We start from the raw sequence: 26366 nt of genomic DNA, 5'->3' as shown, positions 1-26366 counted from the left end.
GGCCCTCACCCAGGGAGGAGCTCTCCCATGTGCCATGGGGCTGCCAAAAGCACAAGGCAGGGTGGAACCCTCCAGGTCTGGCACTCTTGGGTATTGCAGAAAGATGGAGAAGACTGCTGTGTACCACAGGGAAACCTAGTGTGCAGTGAGAACTGTGTGTACACTTCATTGTGTAGAGTTTATTGATTCGGGTGTGATGCAGATGGTAATAGAACAAGGGGTGGATAATGTCCTGGGTTGCAAGATGTGGGTGTGGGGTGTGTATTCTATTGCCATCTGTTAGAGGTGGGGCAGTTATCTTCTGTTAATTGAGCTGGTTTTTTCTTTATCTCTTCTACAACCAATCCTCCCCCTAGGAGATATTTCCTGTTAATTGAGTGTCCCTGCACGGCTGATAAAATTCCATCATCCCACTGGGAGATGCTCCGCCCAGGGGAGGAGCCAAGCATTCCTACCTGGATACAATCTGAGGTTTGGGACACCACAGCAGCCTGTGCCCACTGCATTTCCAGAGGAGCAGCTTGTTTTTCCACTGTCCCATCCCTACCAGGATTTGCACAGCAGCCCATGGATATTCCCTTGCTCAGGACAGAGCAGGGCTCTGCAGGCTCTCCTGCCTATCCTGGTGCCATCCCGGCCTCCAGCTCCATCCCAGCTGCTGAATGGTCGGCAAGGGGCAAAAACAGAACCCTAAACCCCTTCTTGCTGCCGAGCTGTTCATCTTTCCTGACCTTTTTCCCAGTGCTCAGAACAAAACCCCTGCACCCTGGCCTCAGTCCTGCCTGTCATCACTGGATTGATTTGTAGAGCAGAGCTTGTTTCACTGTCTTGCTCGTCCTATTTTCTTGGTCACAGTTGGTCACACACCACTCCTGGCTGCTGGCCACTGCCAGAAAGTCTTTATTTTTTTTTTAATAACCTCCAATAGAAACCTGATCGTGATCTTTTTTTCTCTCCTTATAGAAAAATACTGTATTAAATAAATACATACTAAGCAGTAGCTGCTTCGGGAAGGAGTGAAGTGCACCCACAACCACTCCCTCACTATTTTTGTTACCTTGGCCAATGTCATATCCTGAGAGGAGAGAAACTGCAACCTCTAGCAAGTGTCTGAGCACACTGAAAGCAGCAAAATAACCCAGGCTGGGAGAACAAAAGAGAATACACTCAGTGGCATTAGTTCACTGACCACACCATTTTTATTCCCAGTCTTTTACACTCTGCAACTGTTGATGAGGATGGATTCTAGCAACAAATGGAAGCAAACCTTGCGGGGATTCAGTGCCTACTTGGAGGCACTACTGCAGGTTAAGCCTTTCCCAGCAGAAGTGGTTGTTATTTTGTTTTGGTTTTTTTGGTTTTTTGTTGTTTTGGTTTTTTTTTTTTGTTCAAATTTCATTTCATGGCACTTCTTTAAGACTGGAAGAAAGAAAAAATTATACTGACATTTAACTCGCAGCCTGGAGCCAGCTAATCAGACAGAGCAGGCGAGCACAGCAGCCTTAGGAAAAACATGGGGGAAGGAGGGAGAGCAGTGGGAAGCAGTGCAGCAGGAAACCTGAGGAAATCTGGCTGGAGATGGGATGACACGGGGTGCAGGAGACAGGACAAGGGTGTTCTGCCCAGGAGGGAGTGAGCAATGAAGGGATATTGTCAGGGAATAACCCAGCACAAGGAAAAGAGGAAACTGAAGCACAAAGGGGAATACATTTTGATTGTAGGGGAGGAAATATTCTCTCAAACATGGCATTAACCAAGCACAATTGCATTATATGGCACCCAGTAAATATTGTTAAAGTGATATGTGAATAATTATCCCAGAGTGCATCAAGGAAAACCTCATTGTAAGCACTCATGTGAGGGTGCATCATAAATGCACTTCCTAGAAATTTTCCTCATCAGTTCCTTCTCCAATAAAATGAGGCCTTTTAGATACTCATGTTTCAGAATATGGGATGAGTGTTATTTGTTTCACAAATAATTTTAAGTAACAGCAACGCCTCCAAACTTTTCTTAAACTTATTTTTTATTTCAGGCATAAAATTAACTCTGAAATACCAACAGCTTGAAGAAATGCATTGGCATCACCTTGTGATTGAAATCATTGAGTAACAATACATCAGGCTCAGGAGTCACACAGTGCTCTATAACTACACTCTAACTACACATTGCAAACACATTCATCTTTATGGGATTTGATCTGTTCTCAAGTTCTTCCTGAAAATCACCTGAGCTGCCTGACAACTCTGGTAGCTTTTGCCAAGGAGGAGGAATGGATCTTTTAACAATTGTTTTCCTTTCTCTTCATAGGAGGATTATGGAGTATCACTAGATGCAAACACTGATCATATGACGCCAGCATCAATACATAGATATCATTCCACTACAATATTAAAAAAATAATACATAAACCCATTTTTCCCCCTCCAAATTTTGCACAGGCAGATGATCAGCCCTAAATCCAGAAATCCTTTCTAATCTTTAGCACACAAGGGCTGGAATCCAGTGGCTCATGTAAAGCTCTGCCAAGAGCAGGACCAGAGTTCCTGGCTCAAGGCCTGAAGTCACCAACTCTTTCCTGATAAATGATCTCTGAAATAGCCGCTATCAGCAGCAAGATCAGATGCCGTTGCTCTTACAGGACTAAACAGCAGCAACCACAGAACATCTGTAGGTGACAGAGCTGAGGAATGTGAGCAGAATCAGCAGAGAAGGAATAAATCAACAAGTTGAAGACTGGGATACAATATCTGAGAGCTGAAACGTGATTGAGTGCAGCACTTCCTACTTGATTTTCTATTTTATTCTTCATTTTAAAATTCATGTGGTGAAAGTGAGAGGTGATAAAAGGCCAAGTATCTGCACTTCAGCCACTTGCAATGAATGCAAGTGAAAAATACAGTACTATTGGAGAACCAGAAATATCAAAGAAGTGTGACAGAAGCATGAGATGCTAAGACCAAGGAGCTTATTCTTCTTTTCCTACTGCACTATAAAGACACTTGCTGTCTCAATAGATATCCCATTTCTAGTGCCACTCCTCAAAATATGGGAAAGGTCAATTGGAGGGGAAAAAAACAATAGACCACCAAAAAAAACCCCGCCACAAACAACTCTGTGATTTCAGAAGCACTGTCAGCAAAAGAAGAACCAACATTTCTTTTTTTTTTCTTCTTCTTCCTGTAAAGCAAAGTTGAGATTAATTCAAGGAGGTGCTAAGCATCATCCACAAGTGTCCAACAAGGCAGTAACAGAAGAGGGCATCCATCAGTTCTTCTTGTGCAACTGACAGAAGGACAAGTGGGAGAAGAATTAGGTATTAGAAAAATGAAAGTCTTGTTAACAGTAAGAGTGGTGAAGACCCAGAACAGGCTGTCTAGGGAAGATGAGAAATCAATATCCAAGGTTTAAAAAGAGGTTAGACAGACTGTCAGCTTCTAGAGGTGAGACAGGTACACTTGATCTCACCTAACAGCCTGGCAACACACTAAGTTATCTCCCAAGGTCTTTCCCACATCAGCATTTTTGGGATTTTTTTTAATGATTCAAGCAATTTGTCTCACTTATGGGATAATTTCATGTATGAAAGAATGTATTCAATACTAGTGTTGGCATATATTAACTGATTCTTACCCTCCTCCATCTGTTTTCTAAATGGAAGACACTAAATTCAGGGAGAAATTAAATGAAGTTTATTCATTTTTACCCCTTTTACTTCATTTTGCTTTCCTGTCTAAGGCCTCCATGCTCTGGGTGCTCACATCCTTCAGCTTGTTTTCCCCCAAAGACTTTTAGGAATAACAAAATATTCAGTAATTGTGCTCTAAGGTCACTACACAACTCACCTATTTTGTAAATCATAAGGTGATGCTTTGATCTTGTCTTTCCCTTATTTAAGTGCACAAGGTGCCCTCAGGTCTGTGCTAATTGATAGCAGCATCTGATTGCTGCAGAGGAGGAGAATCCACCTGCACCACCAGTCCCTGGTGTTCTGAACTAACAGGAATCCCTTCTGACTTTCAGAAATTGGCCTGGATGATTTTAAAAGGTCTTTCCCAACCTTAATGATTCTAAATGAACCTAGTAAATCTGTCCCCACCTTGCAGGCCAATCCTCCTGACTACTAAATAACAGGACACTGGACAATACTGTTCTCCCCAAGATGAAGTTCTGTCCTTTACTTGTAGTCTGAGGAGTGATTTTTGGAATACTGAAGGACTTTGCATTGCAAAACAAATTAGAATATCAGCATTTGCCAAAAAAAAATACTGACTCTGGGACCTGCAAGCAGAAGAAACACAAAACATCTTTTGTGTTGCAAGTATCAGCAGATCTTGGCTCAAACAGCTGAGCAGAAAATTTCTGATAAAAAGAGGGTTGGGACAAATGACCCCAGTTTAGTGACCCTCTAACAGCTCCCAAGCCTGCAGGTGCTGGGCCTGGGAAGTTCTGCAGTGCAGGCTGGCTCATGGAATAATCCATAATTGCAAGGTGGGCCAGATTCCCTCAAACCAGAAATTTCAACTTCAAATCCAGTACTGGTTGAAAAAACTGTAGTTTACTGGTGCTTCAGAAATAGCATGCAAATTGCTGTTTCTCCCAAAAGCAGCCAAACACACACTTTTCAGGCAGGGAACATTACCAGGACCATTTCTGCTGTGATGGAGGTGTACTGAGAAAAAAACTGATCTACTTTTCTCAGAACTGCCCATTCCTCACAGATTAAAATCACTAGGTGACATTTTTAATCAGTATTTCTAGACGGTATTGCTAAAATGAGAACATTAGCAAGCTCATTTAAATTTGCAAACTAAACCCATTTGAACATTACTTGAGCACGAGAAAGTGGCAGAGGCACATGAAGTTAAAAGACTGTGAAGAACAAAAAGCTCCTGGGCACTGCAGTACCCTCCCTAAGCTCCCCTTTCTCCCATCTCATTAGAGAATTCCAAGGAATAACTCTTTCTATCCAAATCCAATCAAAATTCAAATAAAAATCTCTCCTGTGCAGAGCAAGTACTCTTGGTGCAAAATTAAAGAGAAGTGTGCTTTTGGGATTGGAAAGCCCCACATTTTGGAGGGTCTAGAGGGGTAAATGGGGCATTGTCCACACAAAAAAAAAAAATAACACCTTATTTGCAGATAAGCTGGTTAATTTACAAAGAAAAACCACACAGCATTCCCTGCTGTTTTTAAAGCTTTGTGAAATGAAAAGTACATTTTATTACAGTCAAAGTACACAAGGATGCAGGACAGGAACGAGGCTGGGGTGTGACAGTTCAAACTCATCTCACTGCAGATGATCTTGAACTCTGAACAAAACACCTGTACCCTCTAGAAATGTTGCATCCTTAGCCTTCCAAGAAGGGAAGAGAGAAACACAATAGGACAGATGTGGGAAATCTGCTACATGAGTTTTAATTGGAACCATTTGTAACCTGCATTTTCCCCAGATACCTATCTTATTTTTAAGCAGATATTCCTAATTAAGCAGAGGGCTTGGTTATCACCAGGTGAGTGACTTGCAGAGTCAGGTTATCAACACCAGCAAATAACAAAAGCAACCTGAGTATTGATCCAGAATTAGAAGGCCATCACAAGCTGCAAGATCCCAGGAGCAATTAGGGGACAGGGAGGAAGGATGGAAGACACCAGGACCACAGCTTTGCATCTGAATGAGGGCTCAGCATGACCCTCATGGACTGGGGAGGTGGCAGGGTCTGGGATGGGTTATTCACAGCCTCCCAAGCTCAGGATGTGACACCCAGGGGTATTCTTATGATCCTTCCACCCAGGGAATCCTGCTGCCTCCCTAACCTGAACAATTCCCCTGGAGTGGTGTGAAGGGGAATTAAACACAAGTCCTGGGCATTGCAGGTCAGCTTGCTGTGCTACCAGGTCTTTGTTCCATTCTGGAAATGTCATTCCAGGCTAATGAGGTACTGCATGACTTGCCCAAGTTTTAAGGAAGCCTAAAAATATGCAAAAAGTCTTATTTTTGTATGCATTGTGTCTGCCAATCACAAAACCAAAGCTTTAAGATAAGGGGGTCCTGAACTTGTGGGTTTGCATTTTTTAGCTTATGGGGCACAGTGCAGCATAAGCTAAAAAATAGCTTATGCTATGATAGAAATGGATGGAAATATGGGTACCTCTGGTCATTTGGGGAAAAAACAGGATAAAACAGCACTGCCACATGCCCGTGGCACTGTTAGGGATAAGGCCCTCAGTGCTGTAACGCTGCTCTGTGTTTTGGAAGAGGATCAGGGATCCTGCACCAGGCCCTGTTTCACAGCACAGACACACCCATAACTAAACACTTGCAGTCCACCCATCAAATAAAATAATATTTTCCATATCTCCAATAATTTTCTTTCCACAGTCTCAGGGTGACACATAGACATTGGTGAGAGCTTGGAAATAAATTGAAGAGGCAGGTAAATATTAGGAGATTATTTGCAAACATTAAGACTGAGGAGTCTCTGGTCAGAAAAACCAAGCCCTTCTGTCCTTCAGCCCTTTAATTTTATACATCAAAGAGTTACAATGCACACAGGCAGTGCCAGAAAGCAGGCTCTGAAGCTCAGCTAAATGCTCCTTGAAACTTAAAATGAAAAGCTCACCAGTCTTAGGTTGTTTCTGTTAAGCAATGCATGCTGTGGTGCTGGCTCACGGGTGAAACAAATTGCTGTTCTAAGTCTATTAAAAGGGGGAAAAAAAGGCCACCATATGGTGCTGACTGCAGTAGCTCTTAGCAGGTGAAACTCATCCAGAGCTGTAGCTACCATGCTTAATTATTGTGACAAATTCAGTCATTCAAGGTGGGGATTTCTTTGTTTGGGTTTATTTTTTGTTGTTGTTATTTTTAAATATGTTAATGTGCTATTCCCACCCTGAAAATAATACTGGGGAGAAGAGGCTAGAGGAGGGGAGGAGAAACCCCTCATGCCACACAGATATTTGTGTCACCCAGAAGCAGGAAGGGGTTCAAGCACAGTTTGGGGTACTGAAGACATCACACTGAAGGAGAAGGATGCAGAGTAGAAGGCAGTTTCTCACAGAGCATCCTTGAACTACTGAGACCTCACCCAACACACCTGCACTGATGGAGATGGTAAAGCCACACAGACCTGTCCACACCCCTGACACTCTGCTTATACCTCATAAGAACAATATAAAAAAAAACATTTACAGAAGTATTTACAAGAAGATGGTCTTGGGGTTAATACACCCCAGACTATGCAAGAAGCACAGGCACAGTATCTGTCCTTTGATGTGAAAGTGTGCCAAAAAATTCCTGGAATGGCTTCAGCGTGGCTGTTCTCTGACCTGAAGGTCCCTGATGTCTGGTCTGCACAAAGGAATAGTGCAGAGAGAGGGATTCCAACGAGTACCTTAAATACAAACAAGCCTCCAGAGCCAGTGGCTCAGAAATCAATTAGCCCCATGCATAGAGGAGGCACATTTCCAAGTTATTTGGTATTTAGTGTAAAGTTCCATGGGATGCTGCTGGGATGCTCCACAGCAGCACCTGTTCCTCTACTCCCCTCGCTGCAGTTCAGCATCACACACTCCATGTGTGGCTCACATTTACAAGAATTAGATTAAGTTATTCCAACCATCTGACTTCTTCCTTTAATAACCTGTGTCGTAAAGAGTCAAAGACATCATTTTGTTCAGCAGAAATCCATGTGTATCTTCCCCAGTTCTCCATGCCCTGGATCATGTATATGTATACCCACAAAACATTAACCTAATTCAAGCACTAAGAAATGTCCCTCTCCAATTCAAATAATTTAAAAGTCCCTGTGAAAGACCCAGAGGTTTGATTCGCTTCTTTTTTTTCCTCCAGGATAAAAACTTCAGGTGAATCCAGCTGATTATATTCATCATGAGCTGAGCCCCTGGGATTCCCACAGTCCTACAGAGTAGTTGCCTTGATCATTTCACTCCTACAAGTTGTACATTCATTTATTAACATCATCCCCAATCCAAATTCTTTAACATCTTGCAGAGGGGATACACACACACCCCCATATATACACACACATTTGGAGCAGTGATTAAGTAATTTCCTTTCCCTTCTAAAAGCTAATTTAAAATAAACTAATTTAACTAATTCAAAATAAAACTTTCACTAGGAGAAACAGCTAAGAACCTAGCCACATCCAAACCTAGAGTTTGAATAACTTTGTTACATTATTTTAAAAATTCTTTCATTAGAATTTGGGGTTGGGTTTTTTCCTTCCTTTCATAAGATCCTACTAAAAACATAAGGGAAAAAACCTTTCTGTGGTCCTTCCACACTCTCACCAATTTTCTCAAAAAGCCTACAGTAATTTCCCTGAATAGCTTCAAAATGAATCCCATAAAACAGCTTCTCTCACTGGAACTGTCTTATCTGTGAGTGAGTCAAAGGATCAACTCATTACAGAGTTTATTTGGGGGAAAAAAAATCAAAAATAAAACAACCAAGCAAAAAAAGTTTGTCATTTTAAATTCATAAATACCCATTTTAAAGTGTGCATATCCTGAGCTGCAGGCACCTTTCTGTGAGTTAGAAATTCCCAAAACCAACGCTCCATGCAGCCACAGCAGCTCCTCCTCATCCCAGAAAAGCAAGCCTGAGCAGGGGAAAATTCCAAAAAGCGCTGAAATACAGCCTTGCCAAAATCCCAGCTGATGAGGGGTGGCAGGGAGGCATCCCCAGGGCAGCCCAGGGCTCCTGGAAAGGTCAGCACAGCCTGGGTGCGGCTCGGTGTGTGCAGCACTGAGAGCTCAGAGCTCACAGAACGCAGCTGGGAGGCTCAGGAGCCAAACTGGAGTGGCCACTGGCCAGCAGCAGCCTCTCCTTGCTAGAGCCACATCCCAGCATTGTCACAGGGGACAAACCCCTGGTGACAAACAGAATTAGGAATTTCTAACCAATACCTGAAAACAGTGGACACTGTAAAGGTTTTTCTGCTACATTAATTCTATTGCAGAATAACTCAGATTATGAGCTCCTTTTCTTGTACGTTTCTCAACAAATTAAATTCCAATATTCATTTGTCTTAGGTTGAAAGATGTAGCTGGAAAAGAGGGGGTTTACATTTTCCATTTCAAAGCAGGCTCCTCCCTTCCTTAGCAGACACCTGTCTTTTCAAACCAGGACATTATTGAACTGTTTAGCACAGGTATGTTTGGTATGGCAACCAAATGGTTTGAATCAAATCTGAATTTCCAAACCAGCTTAGCTATTTAATGTATTGTGGGCACACCTTTTAAATAATTAATTCCACTGAACACAACACAAGGTTCAAAAAGAAGTGCTCACTCTTAGGTGCACAGGCTGATAAATTATTGTGAACTTGTGAAGTTCTGTGATAAATCAGTGTCATCACCTGGTCACAGACACCCAGAGGAGGCTGAGCAGCAGAATCAACGTGTCATCTCCACACCTCTGCAGGGTGATGATGTGTGACATGCTCTGCTCCTCAGAGCTCTCTCACCACAACCTTTCCCATAACCTTCCCTCAGCACAGAGCACTGGGCATAAACCAGCACTGCTGTTTACCCTGTGCTGCCCAAGCTCTTCGTGGAGAGCAGAGGCCAAGCCTCAAAACAACACAAATAAAACAAATCTGTTACCCCAGCCAGTAGAACCAACACCTAAAGCAACTGCAGGATCAGACTGAATCCTACACAGCTCCCTCACAGCCAGCTGGTCTCCCCACACCTCATGGCTGAGAAACAACACTGACAACTTCATCCTAAATTAAAATTTTTAGCTCAAAAATTTATTAACCACCACTCCTTTACTATAAAGGACATAACCTTAGACTCTGACCACAAACAACTCAGAGTCTTAAATTTTACTACAGGGAAATGCATTTTTGAATCAGATCAGAGCAAGGCTCAGAATCTCAGCTCTCTTTGTTCCAGGATGCTGCAAGGATGAATCTGGGCAGGGGGTGGAGGGAGGGTGTTATGAGCAAGCTGGCTCTACTGATTTCTTGTAAATACCATAAAAATGAACACTTGACCATAATCTATGAATTGGATATAAAGAGAGAAAATAACTCTTAGAGAAATGAGTGTTTTAAGTGAATCTTGAGCATCAAATGGGAGCAAACATTTATGAATTTTTCCATCATGGTGTGAAGCATCGTGTCAGGCAGGATCAACCCCATAAAATTATTTTGTGACAATGCATGTAAATGGTTTTAACATTCTCAATCCCTCCAAAGCAAGAGCAAAGACTACCCAAGCCATCTGAGAGTTCAGAATTGAAATAGGGCCTTTGAAGAGATTATTTGCAGACTAATCATATATTTTCTCATGGAAGCATTCAACAATTTGAAGTACCATATTCACATAGCACATTTTGCCTTCCACAATTACCTCTGAAAGAGCCACTGAAAAATTATACACTGTGTAGACAAGAATCTATCTAAATTATATGCATGTCTAACAGAAATAGATTATTTTCAAGGGGTCCTAAACCCAGCTTTTCCATTTGTTCATGCAACTGCATGCAATAATAATTTTTGTATACGAATCAATGCATTTCAATCAGATACACACAACTGATAGGCCTTTCTGTTTGCTCATTTTTGCATCTTTATATAAAAAAATTAAAATAAATAGATCTTTAAAGGTATCTCCCTTCAACTCCTCATTCATGAAACATCCTTGAACTTTGGGTCTTAGTGAAGCAACTGACTCTTACATGCACCAACAGGCAGAATCTCCAAATTGGCTTTCAGTAACTCCTTAAAAAAAAAAAAGAAAAGAAAAAAATTCAAAACCCACACCCAAACAGAAATCCCCCAAACTCACAGCGTCTTTTAAATTTTCTTTGTCTGTGTGAGGAGTGCATTAGATCAGATAAGGGATATTAAATGGCCTTTAAGGCTGACAGCAAAGAGCAGCTCTAATGGGAATCCCAAATTGTGCTGCCAGCAATCCAGTGTACTTACAAAACAGCAACATCAAGATGCCAGAACTCTGCCATGACCTATATTTCCTGCAAACCAATTTTCTTCTTTGTAGGGTGGATGGAAAGAATCCAAGTGCTATTTAAGTTCCTTTTCTTTCTGCTGGAACTATGCCTTATCATACACATTTTTCCTACACCCAACTTTTCTGTGCCCTGCAGCTTTTAAAGCAGGAATTATCTACAGTCTATTTATTTATTATAAACAGTAAATACTGCAAAATCGTGTTTAGGCCACAATTATCAGGTGAGACCAGAATTCTTTGTATCTCATTTCCACACTTTTAAAGGAAACCAAACCCCTTAAAGGGGAATCTTAACAGAAGAAGAGTGTTACAGAAAGATACAGGTCACACATTTCAAGGAATTCATTATTGGTGGATTCATTACTGATGATGCCAAAATTTCCAACATGTTTATATTTATATTTATATTTATTTTATATTAATATTTATTTTATATTTATATTTAATTTTATATTTATATTATGTCATATTTATATTTATGAGGGGGTTTTTTGTTGTTATTCCCATGCTATGGGGGAAATTTGTATCCTTTAAGGAGAACATTAAAATCAAGACAACATTTCTCAAAGAAAGGAAGTATCTGTCCAATTTCTTTGACCCCCCCACTGCCTTGTGATACCCCTATAAATTCCGTTTTTGCCTCCAACAGGGGAACTTTGCTCATTTGTTACACACACTCTGCTCAGAGTAGTCAACAAAACACCTGAAAGGATTCATGATAATCTTGTTTTCACCACCCCACCCCCCCTTCCAGCTATCCTTGCCAAATGCAAACTCTCCCCCTCAGGCAGGGAAATTTGGAAACAGAACACCTGATGCAGCTTTTATTCCAAAATTGTCTCACGTGTGTTGAGTGTCAAAAAGAGCCATGTTGTGCCACAGCACCCACTTGTCTCAGGAAAATTGAAATTGCTCAGTGTCTAACACTTTGAATGATTTCCCAACTTCTCACTTGCCCCATCTGCTCCTCTCAGCTCAGTTTGATTTGTTTTAGCCTTTGTGTCTGCAGTGGCACCAACAAAACTGCAGCATCACTGCAAGCTCCTCTGCTATGGAGCAGTGCCAAGGCTCTCAGATTCAGCCTCCTCCAAGAGAAAAGCACCAGAAAAATAAGATTTCTGCCTCGTTCTGTTGTCTCTCCCATCCTCCAACAGAATCACAAGCAGCTCTCCTGCTCCAATGCTGAGCTCTAAAATAATATCCCACCTACAAAATAACCAACATGGCAATTACAAATCAGATGTCCATAGAATACAGCAAGGCACATGAATGTCACGTTTTAGCCCTTATTTTACTTTATTGGTTGCCCCAATTGTACTTTATTTGTTGCCCCAATTAGCTAAGGAATTAAGGAAAACCTACTGAGTTTATATATGATTTTGTTCTGTGCTGTTATTATGGTACTTAGAGACCCTCAAAGCAAAAATACTTTCCAGCATTTAAAAAACTGGAATTCTGAAATCAGATATAGAACTTTAAAATAGGTGGGGAAATTGATAAAAACAATGGGAGATATACAACATGGAAGGGGGGTTTTGGTTAAGACACTGCCCAAGGTGGGCAGTCACAGTGCTGCCCCTGAACTGCAATGGAATCTGGATACACCCACCTTAGGTTTTCAAAAGAACCTTAAATATGATGGAAGAAAGACCTTAGGAACAACCACATGGGAAAAAAGCCACAATCAGTCCATACAAGTGTCCATTAAAAAAGACTCAGCTCAGACTGAGCAGAATCTTAAGAAAAGAAACTAAAAACCCAGACTCACACTTGTTCACCTTCCCACAGAAGAGTCAGCAAGCGGAGCAGTGAGGGCCCACAAAGGTGCAGATGTAGCTGTGAGAAAGGAATCACTCCAAGACTCTCTGTTGGGAGCCACCAAGAACTGAATATATCATTTTGTACAGAGGAAAACAATTGATGGGGAGCAGCACTCCCAGCTCACAGCCCAACATGTGTTTCTGTCACCAAGCTGACAAGAGCTCACAGCTCCAAGACAGTGATCTCAAGTTGCCTTAGGTTTACTCAAAAGAAGGTCTTTTCTTGGTGAAAAAATATTTAAACCTCTCCAAAACCTTGGCATTCACTTCTTCAAGTGCAAAGTACTAACAACACAAAAACAAGTGGCTTGGCCTGGTGTTTGTTAGAGATGTTCAGGCTAGATCAGGTAAGCAGGAATTTCTGCTTTTCTTAGGAGAGCACACAGTGAGGTACCAACACACACAAGCCCTGGCACCAGCTCCACCCTGCTGAATCCCTCAGCTAGGATTCCTCACAGTGCCCTCAGTGGGATATTTTTTCCCCAGTGTGTTCATTGCCGCCTTCTGGTGAAGGTAACAAAACCCAGCTCCACAATTTCCAAAGATGTGTGGCTGTAACATTTTCCAAGAGAAGTCACTGAGCACTGCAGCAAACTGAGCAGCCAGTCACAAAGGTGGGCAGGTCCTGAATTTGGGAATGGTGTGCAGCAGTCATTGGGAAGTAAATGAGGCAGAAAGTGAGTTAGCCAAGCAACTGCAGGGCTGGGAGAACAATCAGGTGTGGGAGCTGCAGGGGAAGCAAAGGTGAGCACAGCCAGAGAGCCAGCATTGACATCTGCAAGGTAAAATATTATGTTTGCAGCTAGAAGAGAAATCTTCCTGGCAGAAGAGGAAGAGCTCCTGTGAAAGTCTTTGGCACAGCAGTGAGTGTGTGTGCCCATACTGCTTCTTCAGTAAACAGGAAAAATAAATCAGGATACATACCAAACTAACCATCTTCAGTGGACATGCCATTTTCCTTCATAGATCACAATTTCTCCCATCTCTGTTTCTATTTGTTGACAACTAAAAAATGCTATTCCATTCCCCAGTTTGAAATCAGGGCTCTGTGATCTCCTTGACACTCTGAGCAGCCCCAGTGAGGAAATCTTAGTGGGTTACTGCTTTGTTCCACAGCACCCTGAAAGAAAAGCTGCCAGCCAAATGTCTTCAGCCAAATGCAAAATACATTATTAATGAAATTAGAGTGAGGAACCTTTTTGTATGCCTCTTTTATTAAATAATTCCAAGTGACTCCATTGCACAATTACGGCATCTGAACTTTGCTTTTTAAATGTTGCCATGTGTAATCTCCACTGTGTATTTGCACTTGAAATGGTAATCTGAAGGCAACAGAGTCTGCAATAAGTGGAATTATTAATGAACTCTATTCCAGGTCCTACCACTAAGAAACATACCCTAGGGCCCTGCATAAGGTGACATTCTTACTTCCATATTAAGATTAATATTATATTTCTTCAAAATTTGCTTACAAAAAGTTACCAAAAGAGACAAGCTTTTCCACATAAACACAACCTATTTCAAAGACAACCATTTAGAATTAAACTGTTTCCTCAGTCTCCAGAATTAGAAAGAATTGAGCAAGCAGGAACAACAGTGATGTTCACGCCAGATCACTTCTCCACAGGGGAGGAATTCCTGGTGGCCTATGGTTGGGCATGAGGTAACCTGAGCAACCTGTGAAGGAAAGAGGCAAAAATGCAAAGGAAATAAAGAAAATGCACAGTCAGCCCAGCTCACCATCATCAGGGAAGGGTTTTGAGTTGCTCATGGAATTGGTAATGGGGCACGTGGCCGTCCATGTCTCAGCAACCTGTGAAAATCTGGCTCAAGCTGATAATGATCAAACCTAATTACAATCTGACAGCCCTCAGTGGCTTATACAGTGCTTAAGATTTTATCACAAGTCTCATGATATTTAGTGTTCTTCTTTAAGCCCTAATTCCTCATGTCAAGCAATTACCCAAGGTTCTCCACTTCCAATAAAAATGGAGCTTCCATGCTGTGAGATTGGAACAAAGCTTCAAATATGACCTAAATGGAATCTAATGGCTTCTAAACTTCTTCATTTTTTTAATATATACATTTAAAATTCTGCTGGGTCCTTTCACAAGCTTTAGAGCAATGGATGCAGGCATATCCAACACAAGTGCTGGATAAGTACAAGCAGCTCCAGCAGAGAGATCAAACACCAAGGGTAGAGCACCTAACACTGAGTAAGGGAAATAACAGACCTTAAACCAAAATCACTGCTTAAACCTACAGCAAAATAAATCACCTGCGCAACCAATTCAGTTTTCTACATCTTTGCAACACTGGGTGCCTTGCTAGAAGATAGCACCTCTCCTCCAACACTGCTGTCTGTCTCTTAGAAGCAGCTCCTGCTGTGTCCCACACTCAGCTTTGACTCAAGAGAAGCCTGGCTGACAGCAGGGACAGATGAACTGCTCCACACTGGCTTTGGGCTGAGTTCCTCATCTCTGCGCAAGAAATCCCTTCTGGCTGGGAGCAGAGTGAGGCTGGCCCTGTGTGCAGCAGCCTTGGCTCCCTGGCAGGCACCAAGAGCACCCACAGCTTGAGATAATTCACCAGAACACATCTGTGAGCCTGGCACAACTATGGCAGAAGCAGTGTCACCCCCAGTCTGGGCCCTCAGTTCCACCACAAGCTCTTCCAGGAGATTGTTTGGTCTGTGTTACGTTTTAGCACCCTCAAGATCCCAAAGCACTGAGCTCTCCTGCAGAACATCACCTGTGTGAGGTGTTCTACTTGTGTCTGCTGCCTCTCACACTGTGTGACACCCTTCATTAAGTGGAAAAGACAATTCCTTATTCAGATTTCCACAGGGGTTTAATAAGGCTTTATCAGAAGTCCTCTCTTTCCTCTTTCTCCTGTTCCTCTCTTACGCTGGGCTGACATGAAAGCTTTGTCTAGTAGAGATTTCACCCAAAAAAACAGACATTCAGCTAACAATCTCTCATTTTTGTTTCTATAAAACAGTTCTTGCCTTTCTAACTTACCTGTCCAACCTAAATCCAGCACAGCAGTCCAGGAACTTTAACAGACCAGAAAATTTACCGACCTACTTTATTTTTCTTCCAGAATATACTTAGAAGACACAACTGTAGAGAATTCAAATGACATAGCTCAGAAGGAAAATTAGATACACATGACTTGTAAATTGAGATGTCCCTGGCCCTGGACCAGGGAAACCTCTAAGTCCATCACATCAAACCAGCAGGCAAGAATTTTGATAATGCAATCAGAGAGCTGGTAAAGCTTCAATCCCTGATCTGCTCCCACAGCCAAAAGGGTGAATATTCACTGCAACTCTTCTGTCTTCATTCTGCCCATTTTAGACTCTATTCCTAAAGGAACCTCAAATCTGCATAATCAAAACTGAAACACTTCAGACACTGTGGACAGCTGACCTTTACAAAAATGATTCTATTTCAATAATATGTAATGAATTATGCACTGGTATCCCACATAGGTTGTGTAAGGACAGCAGGAATGCTCCAAGGCTTCCCTTTTCTGCCATGGATTGTCATGGCTCCGAGAAAAGCAATATATTTGCTCTACCAAAGTGGGATTATGATTTGAGAAAGTGATGTCCTGATCCCATTTTTCCAAACTCTCTGTGAAATTCACAATTACACCTCCACTGACCACAGGACAACTGTTGGAAGGTCTTTTTTTTTATGGAAAACCACTATGGAGCACCTGTGATTTAACTGACCCCAGCACTGGCCATGGAGAGCCTGCCCTCAGCCCTAACTAAGGCTTTACTCCATCTCTACACAGACCTCCAGTGGGCCAAAGCCTTTTTCACATGAAAAATACTGAACTAATATAATTTAAAGCATGGATTTAAGCTCATTTGAAGGGCTGCAAAGCCAAGTGAAGGCATGGTTATTTCAATAGTAAAGCTGCAAATCTCAGTTTAGCCTCAGCTTACTAAAGGTTTCTGAAAGTTAAATCTATATAAACCAGTCCTAATCTCAAAGATGTTTCTGATAAGGGCCTGTGCCAGCTTAAGAGTGTAGGGAAAAATAAATCAATTTAAATGACACTTGTTCAGTGCGCATGCACATCTCAAAACTGTGACTGGAAGGACTTTGGTCTACTGACAGTAATCACACATTTTAACACAAGCCCAACATCATCTCTTCATTCACCAGACAAATAAAATTTCATGTTGGAAAACAGTAATGACAACAGTTAATATTTTCAGTAAGAAGTTATCCTCACAGAGAGCACTTGACCTTCATTGTAATTTCCACACTGCTTGCAGTAAACCACCTGAGTGTGTATAAAATGTAATGAATAAAGAAATATTAAAAACGATAGAATGTTATCAAAGTAGGTCACAATTCAAACAGCACAATTACTGAAAAAACGATGTTTGAAACTACATCACTCCCAATCCTTCTCACTCTGGATGAGCTACTCTATAATTTATTTTGCCTAACAACAGCTTCTGTCCATATTGTCTCTCTTTATCCCCAAAGACTCTTTTAATGCAGCCCACTGTGCCACATGACAGCACAATGCCCACATGAGGCATGAAATGTCACAGATCACAGCTTTACACCTGGCCAACATAATGCATTCATCCAATTCTTTCATGCAGCGGAAACATTTGTGCTGATTTTGTGGGTCAAGCTACAAGAGGCAGATGGAATGGGCACTTTATTTACATGGGGGGTCCCTAAGCACCTTCACTTTGTTTATGAGGGACAAAACTCAGCCTTGCACAGCTATCTAAGAAGCTCTGGACTAAAGACATTGTTATTTTAAAAGAAGAGAAGAAGTAGTTTCCTCTGAGGCTTTTGGACAATGATCATGATTCCTTTTGACCCTGAACATTATATTCCACTTGTTCTGAACATTCTTGAAAAGCTCAGTTGGGCTTTTGGTTCACATCCTGAGAGGAGATGAGCACAACTAAGATCCACCTGTAAGTTGAAGCAAGTCTGACAGTAACAGAGTGGTGAGACTCTCCCCAGCACTCACCCCTGTGAAATCCCACAAATTCTGTAGGAAATGCACCACAGCAGGTCAGAGTGGCCAGCTCTTTAATTTTAATCAGAAATTCAGGAGGACGAGTGGATGTAGATTTTGGTTTTACCCATCATTCTACAGACCATAAAACAACCTAAACTGTCCCCAAAGACACAAAAACACGGAAAGAAAAATCCTTGGATACAAAATGTATCACTTGATACATTATTAATATTTTGAGCAATATTTGAAACAGCATTTTAGATTATTGACATTGATGTTACCATGAGAGTTTTGGGGAAATTCCTATATAACAGAAAAAATCTTTGCTATGAGGAGATATATATATATATATAACCCTGTTATGTTTTAATTATTTGTGATGCACATGAGTATCAGTGGCATGTGTGTGTTAGAAGCACGGCCTACCTATATTAGATCTTGCAGGAAAACAAAATCTTAGGACAGGTTTTCCAGTAGAAAAAGAAAAGGAGGGGGAGAATATCTACTACTACATTGCTCTTTTTGTTAACAAAATTATACAGTAAAGTCTGGATGCATATCTAATTTTATCTCCCAGCATCTGCCACTGCCTCATGACCTCTAAGATAGTCTGCAAGCATGTTGATAAACAGATTAAAAGGTAATTCAATGGATACAGAGCAGTCTGAGTTCCCAGAATAATATTTGACTGAATCATACCAAACACATCATCCCTGAACCTCCAAAGGAAGAGGAAGGCCCTTCTCCCCCCAAGAAGCAAACTGCCATCCTATTGTTTTCCTTGCCTGAATACCAAAAAACACCAATATAAAAACGCATTTGTAACCAGACACTGAATTTTTACAGAGAAGAAGTGCCTGTTTGCTTGTTTGCCTCAGAAAGGATTCAAGTTCAGATAACTAAATGGAAAATTGTGATTATAGAGAAGAAAATATTTTATGCGTCAACTCCTTTCTCCTGGAATGCCAGTTTCAATAAGATTTATCCCATTTACTATTGACAGATGATTCCTCCATCCACTAGTCCTCACAAAACAGGGAAGAAACCTGGCAGCCTGGTGCTTAGGGTGGAGGGAATCATGCCCATGGCAGGAAGTTGGAATGAGTTGATCTTTAGGGTCCCTCCCAACCCAAATCATTCTGTGATTCCATGCCATGGCCAGTTGAAATGTAGGGAATCTTCTCCACACGAAGTCCTCTTAAATTGGAATTGGGCTTTGATGTGCAATGCTGAGAATTGGGATTTCCTTCTGACTCAGCAGGTCAGGGTGAGGAAAACCCATGGCCAGGTGGAATTGCCAGGTAGGTGTGCCCAGAGAGCCCTGACCCTGTGGGAGGAAAGCAGATTGACTAAAGCAACTCATCCTGAAGGAAGGCAATGCATTCACTTCATCCTCATGAAGAAGTGAGAGCTCAGGCTTTCAAATGAGATGTAAAATAGAGCCCTGACCATTCATCGTCATTAAAGATCCCATGGAAATCCCCACAAGAGTGAAAATGTTAACTAACATGTCCTGGCCAATATCCAACTCGGATAATTGCATTCTGCTTCCTAAATTCCCCTTGCAGTTTCAATTGGATTAGTTTTTCTTCATTTCTCTTCCCTAAACCCCTCCTGCATAATGTTTCCAGCCTGGAATGGCTGCTGGATTCCACTCCAGAGGTGTGTGAATTATCAGTGCTGGGCAATCCCAACATACATTTTGGATATATTAGTCAGGGAAAACACTCTCTGAGCTGGAGTAATCCCCTCACCTCTCGCTGAGGAGCATTTAACTTTACAAATGAGAAATCCCTCTGATGTAGGATTTTTTTTTCTCTTTTTTTTTCCTAAAATATTGCCCTGCAAGGAATGGTACCAAAGCAGCCTCCTGCCAATTAGGAAAGTCCTTTTCTGGGCCATATCCTCAGCTTGAGGAACCAGCTGCACTTGCTTTGACTTCAGTAGGGCTCTGCTACATTAAAACAGGAGTAAATATTCATATAGTGGTTTTTTCACTAAGTCACCCATGTTTAAATGTTGGAAGAATCAAAGGAGTTGGCTGTTGAATGCATCAATCTGTGGTTATAAAAGAGGAATATCAGAATGTATTCTCATTCCTTATAACTGGCTTGCAAATCTTCATGCTATTTTAAAGGGAAGTTGGAGGTTCTTTAAGTTGGCATACTGATGAAAAATGAAATATGAATCTCCTGTTGTGTGCTATGTGTATTCTACTGTAAATACTCACAATGGTGTAGAGGCAAGAAAAGTCCTGACCCACTGCATTTTATGAAACAGGAGGAGCAAAGGTGATTTATGTGCATAAAAGCAAAAACAGACAAGCCTTTGATTTTCTTGCCGAACAATCCCAAAATGATTGTCAAGACTGCTTAGGTTTTTTGCCCTCTGCACTTCCTGTAATAGGACCATTTTATCCAACACTGTGTTTTATAGACACTGTGTATAGGATCATTTCCACCTGCTATCCAGGTTACTCAAAAGAATACTTCTCATTCCCACTTCCAAGAGCTCTTAGCAGTGTTGAGATTGGCTTGTTTTCACTTCCAGCCTGCTCTTGCATCTCTGGTTAAGCATAAACCCACAAACACACCACTTATTCCTTCTTTAGAGCTCTGAAAGCAGAAGGACATTCTTAAAAATCTGGGAGAGCAATTGTAGACAGGCTGCAGTCAGAAAAATTGGGAACACAGGGAATACACCCCTTCTGGGATTTTCTCCTGAATATCCCAACCCTCCTCCTTTTTCCCTTGTAGGAGGTGTCACTATTTGTCAGCTCCACACTGGGCTGGCTGCAACATCATGCTTAATTCCCTTGACAAAGTGTGGGATGGGAAACCTCCAAGAGCATCCTGCTTCTGCAACAAACATGCCTAGTGAAGGCTATGGAATGGAGTGAGGAAATTCAGAGGGTGAATACCAGGCACCAGCATGGCTGAGGCTGAACTGATGGGCACAGATGGGTCTGCAAAGGGATTTTTAGGTCAGCATCAGATGGTTGAAAGAAGCACAGAGCATGTTTCTGATCTGCAGCACACACATGAGTTTGATAAGGGCAGAGCTGATCATCAGAAATCACTGACACATTTTTTTTCACCTGCTGCCATTCTGCCTTGACTCCAGCTCAGCTCCTCTTGCACACAGCTGGCATCCACATGGGAAATGACACCCTTCCTCCACCACAGGCTCCTCTGCTCCCATGGTTTTGCTCCAGTGGAGAAATGGGCTTGAGCTGGAGAACTTTGAGGTTTGCATCCTTATGATAAGTAGTGCCAAGATTATACAGCATTTACTGCAAACACAGGATGGAAAGTGTAGTCCTCCCACTGAAACTGAATTTCAGAAGTGTACAACTGTTCATCCATTGCCTTGGTTTCATGAACCACCCAAAGAAAAGACTGGAGTGAGATGTCTCTTTCAGCCACTCCTTCCTTCCCACTTTGATTTCTTTTTAGGATTACCCTGCGTGGAGTGGAAACATTTCCACTCCTGTGCTCTGAAACAGCCACTGCCTTGACGATCAATAAAAATTAGCATGACTACAGGAACTACAGAAGCTTGGGATTAGTGAGATCTAAAAATGGATGGACATCCCTACCGTCCTCTCTGCATCTTGAGGAACCCTTCTGAAAACCTGACCATAAACATTTTAATTCTCCGTCAGCTCTCTGGAGAAAATCATTACAGAGGCAAAATTACACAGCAGCAGTGCCACTCTGCAATAAGTGTCTGTCAGTCAAGCAGACATCACCCCACAGTCACCCCCAGCATTCCCATCCTCCAATCCAGAAAAAAAGGGTGCTGGGCATGGAGAGCTTGCTTGGAGCACTGCTTGAGTGATCAGGCCAAAGCTGTAATCAGCCAGTCAGTGGCACAATAGCTTAATTCTTTATTTATTAGTCTGTCTCCCCTCTCTGGTTCAAGCAGTTTATACACTTAATTCAATTTCAAGAGCTATATGTTTGTTTACTAGAGCAAACAAAAACCAGTAATGAAGAGCTGTAGTTAAAGAGAAGTAACCAAACTGCTTGTCTTCTGCTCAAAATTAATCTTTTAGCACCAAATATTGACATTAGAAGCTTAGCTCCAAGTGTACCTTTCATACCTGCCAAGCACGCACCAGAGAATTTGGTGTGAAATCACTGAAGGATAGGTGCTGACCTGTGCTTTCAGCATGACATCCCAAAGAAACCATCCAAAACCTAGTGGGGTTCCTCAGAGCAAACCTTGATCAATCAATTTGCCAACACCATCAACCTCAGGAATCTCCTTTCCCTTTTATCTCTAGTCTTACCTGCCTTCCTTCCTTGCAGCACCAGAGACAGAGTAAAGCATACACAGAGGAGAACGATGGTATCATCTACCACTGCACCCTGCTTGGGTAAGGAAAGGCATTAAAGCTGGAGACCTCTCTGCCAATTGAAGGGAGAAGGAAGGAAGGAAAGGTGGAAAAACCAAAAAAACAGAAAAACCTGTTGCTAAAAAAAATTCATCACAAATAAAGCCTTGGGTTTGGAGCTTTGCTTCTTCACATTTTGGGTTTAGATTTACCACTCACATGAATGTCTACAAGCAGTTTAACACCACAATTAAAAAAGCACAATCAATTCAGCCCAGATTGCTTAAATCCAACATAATCACTTCCCACAGAACTACTGAAGTCTACTGAAAACATAGCTGCAGCATTAGAGGGTTATTTGCTCCAAGGACCTTTTTAATATGGCTGTATTGTAATACTGCAGTGCAAGAGCCTCTCCAGCCATAAAAAGAAATTTAGCTCAGAAACACAACTTGTGGGCAATGAAAAACACATTTGCTTCAATTTGCCATCATTTAATAATAGCATTATTTAAGAAGATCAGTTAAAACAACCAGCCTCAGAAGACACAGCAGTGCACTTCTTCTCTCGAGACTCCGAGGGCACTGAAATGAAATTCATTCTGCAAACCAAACATTCAAAGCAACCAGTACCACTAGAAAGACCATATTTAAGAGGGAGAAAAACATTTAGTGACTGACCAGAAAAGACAACCCCTCCCTATATCCCCAGACCTGCACATTTTACTTTGAAGCTGCTACATGTTTCACTGGCAAGGAAAATAACAGTCTTCCCCTAGAAGTAACATATTTGTCATTACAATTTTATTTCCATTCAAAATCAAGAACACACTGAATTTGCACACATTGGGAAGCAGCTACCAAGATCTGGGTGTATTCTGTATCACATCACTAGTCAAACCCCATATATACTCACATAATTATTTTTCTACAAGGTTATGCCTAATTGGCCACTAACCTCCCTGATTAATCATCTACACTACAAGAAGGCATCGAGAAAAAGGTAGAAGAGCAACAAAATATGTATTCGGGCTCTAAATATTAAACCAAGAGGGGACAGCTAGTTCAAGTTTCCCCTTCCCGACTGGCACGCAGAGGTGGATGGCGAGAAAACCCTGCTCGAGAGTCTCACGCACACAGACACACACACACACAAATAGAAAAGAAGCGGTGTCTCACGTTCATTCGCGGCACGGCTCGGAGATGCTCACCAGGGCTCTAAGTTGCCGGTGCCCGGCTGTGGAAGTGTTAAATCCCCGCGCACGGCCCCGAAGCAGCGCGGCTCCTGCGGGCGAGCCGCCGCTCGCATCCCCGCTCGCACGTCCCAGCCGCGCAGCGCTGCCCGGCAGGCGAGGCGGCACCGCGCTGCCCGAGCATCCCTCCCCGCCTCCTCGCCGGCTCCGCCGCGCCAGCGCCTCCCTCCCGGCGGAAAAACTTTGCGCTCAACTCCGCCGAGCTCCGCGGGGCGCCGGGACCCGCTCCGCGCACGGCGGCGGCGGCAGCGGCAATGGGGCGGCCGCGGGCGGCTCCCCCCGCGCAGCCCCGCGGTTCCCCGCGCCTCCTCCTACCTGCAGCCGGCGCCGCTCCCCGCAGCGCCCCGCTCATGCTCATCCTCATCACCACCCTCCTCCTCCTCCGGGATGCGCGCCCCGGTGCCTCGCTGGCTGCGGCGCGCTGCTGGCGCGGAGCCTGCGCGGGCGGAGGCGGCTCCGGGCCCGCGGCGGCAGCGCCGGTCCCCCGCAGCCCCCGCGCTACCGCATCCCCCCAATAGCGGCGAGAGGGAGCCCCCGCCCCGCCCGGGCCGCGGGCAGGGGGCGGCGCCCGGCGGGGACCCCCCTCCGGAGCTCCGGGCCCCCCTCCCGCAGCTCCAGCCCCGGACTCCTTCTCCTTCCCCCTCCACTCGCCCCCTCCGAGGGGACGCGGTTTCCAACCCGCTGCCCTCCCGCTAAAAGCCCACCGGCCCCGGCAGCACCTCTCACCATCGCCCGGTGCCGGCTCTGCCTGGTGCCCGTCCCTCCTGCGGCAGGAGCTGAGGGAGCCCTTCCAGCGCTGGGGCGGCCGCAGCGGGGCCATCGCTTCACGGCCGGGGGGGCTGCGGCCACCAGGTGCCCGTGGGAACCGGGACACCTGAGCCCGCGGCATCCCCGCCCAGCCGTGCTGAGACAGCAGGCGGCCCCCGGGGCATTCAGGTGCGCTGGGCAGCGCACGTTGGTGCCTCACGTCCTCTGAAGGCACCAAGGGGCGTTCTGGGCCCAGCGGGATGTGCCATCGCCCTTCCTGCCCGTGCCGCCTGCCCTTCCTTGGGATCCTGCCTGGCTGTCCCACAGAGGTTCGTTCCTGGCTGCCGTCTCCCCTGTGCAGGAAGGTGTCTGCTCCTGATGCTTGAAAATGGACTTTGAAGGCAGAAATACTTTTGAGTGACAGCTTATAGCCACGGTAGATCCAGCTTGCCTTGCTGTTCTCAGATGGATGTTAAGTGTTTCTCTGGCAAGCTCTGACCTAAGCCAGCTCTGTCAATAGGTGCCTGGCCTGCTGGGCAGTGCTCAGGAAGAGAATTACAGTCTGTGTAATATATACACAGATATATTTCTTGCTCTTCCTTGTCCACTCTTTCAATGGGATGTCACCAAACAGCAACATTAATCCCTGGCAAGGAAGAAATTCACGCGTGAGCTCGCAAAGCACAGCAGTGAGACAGCGATTAAAGTTTCTGTCTAATTCTAGGAGATCAAGCTTGTAATAGCTAGAGAATGAGACTTAAGCTGCTTTACATATTCCTTCATATGTAAGATCATTAAGGCATCTCTGGTTACTGTACCTCATGGCAGAGGGAAGCGTTAATAGTTGCAAAACTTGGTGGCTGTGGGCATGTGCCATGTGACAGGTTATTAAACTTTTGTCACGGTGACCTGACACATTTGGCTAAACCACTTTTTCTGGCCCCAATCTCTTACCTGCTCTCCTGTGTCATGTATTTATTGCAGGAGTAACAGCTCTTCCTGCTTAATGGGCTTCTTCCATGCAAACCCTGAGCTGTTTGGTAATGGCTGCCTTGGACATTTTGTTACCCTTAACTTGTGGGTGATAAAAGATGAATAAAGCTGTCAAATATCCTATTGATTATGTGATTGAGATGTACCCTGACTGCCCTTCTAACACTGAGTTTCTTCCATTCGCTTTCTTTCCTGGGGTTTGGGTGAGGATGGCAAGAGGAACCAGACATCTAAGACAGCACTGAACCTGCAGTCTGTTCCCACCCATCACATCCCTGTGAGGGATACAACTCTTGGCAAAAAATACATGTCAAATCTCAGGCTCTGCATCTCTCTGATGTTAAGTTATGGTGTCTCTGATGTCTACACCCCACTAGCTTCCTTCCTGGTGTCTTCTTGCCTGATTTTGGAGAGTGGAGTTTGGTAGATCTGCCAGGTTCACATAACAATGAACAAAGCTGCAATTCTGGGCTTGTGATCCCGATGCCAAGCGGGATGTGAGAGATGGGGGTTTGGTTCCAACCCCTGTACAGATTCCTCCCTGCTTTTAGCAAAAATACTTGCCAAAGATTGGACAGGACATTCAGTGGGGTTGAAGAGCTTGGTGTTGGTACGATTGACTCCCTGGGCTTTGGGAATGCTCTCAGCTCTCCTAGAAAGGGCATCAATGATGCTCCAAGAGCATGGATGTACAAACCCTCCTCTACAATCCCATCCAAACAAAGAGATACAGTACGGAGGGGATGCTTGCAAAAGATCACTGAAAGAAATCTCTATGCAAGTGACATTAATTTCCATTCCTTAAGCGCAGATGTGTGAGCAGAAAAGCCACATAAGTGGCCGTGAACGTGAGCACGCTGGAGAGCTCCCACGGAGCTCCAGTGCCTCGGAGTCAGCTGGGAAGCAGAGAGCCACAAACAGCTGGGCCAGCAAAGGAGCGAGCCCCGGGAGAGGGAGCAGGAGGCGAAGATGCTGCAGTGCACAACTGCAGTGAGGGACTGATTATCCTCATCTCAGAGCAGGCAGAGTTTGAAATGGAAATGAGGAGGAGATTTCCCTGCCACAGTACCCAGCAGCTACAGCAGACGCTGCTCTAAGACAACAGGGGAGCAGGCAGCACGCTGCGGGTGCCTTTGTTTCACAATTATTCAGCCCATTTCAGAGCCCTCCTTTAATTGTTACTCAGAAAGTTTCATCCAGAATG

At 43.7% G+C, this 26366-nt stretch overlaps 1 protein-coding gene across 2 annotated transcripts in view; it reads right to left on the bottom strand.

Moving 5' to 3' along the window:
• Positions 1-23459, bottom strand: part of DAB1 (DAB adaptor protein 1) — a 409901-nt gene extending 386442 nt beyond the window's left edge. For both annotated transcript variants that reach the window (XM_030953038.1, XM_030953040.1), the window contains exon 1: positions 23349-23459. The gene's annotated coding sequence lies outside the window, so the exon portion shown is untranslated. The remainder of the gene's footprint in view (positions 1-23348) is intronic.
• Between the last annotated feature and the right edge of the window lie 2907 nt (positions 23460-26366).

Source organism: Camarhynchus parvulus, chromosome 8 (assembly GCF_901933205.1).
Source record: "Camarhynchus parvulus chromosome 8, STF_HiC, whole genome shotgun sequence".
Taxonomy (NCBI): Eukaryota; Metazoa; Chordata; class Aves; order Passeriformes; family Thraupidae; genus Camarhynchus; species Camarhynchus parvulus.
This window is presented reverse-complemented; position numbering and strand designations above follow the sequence as displayed.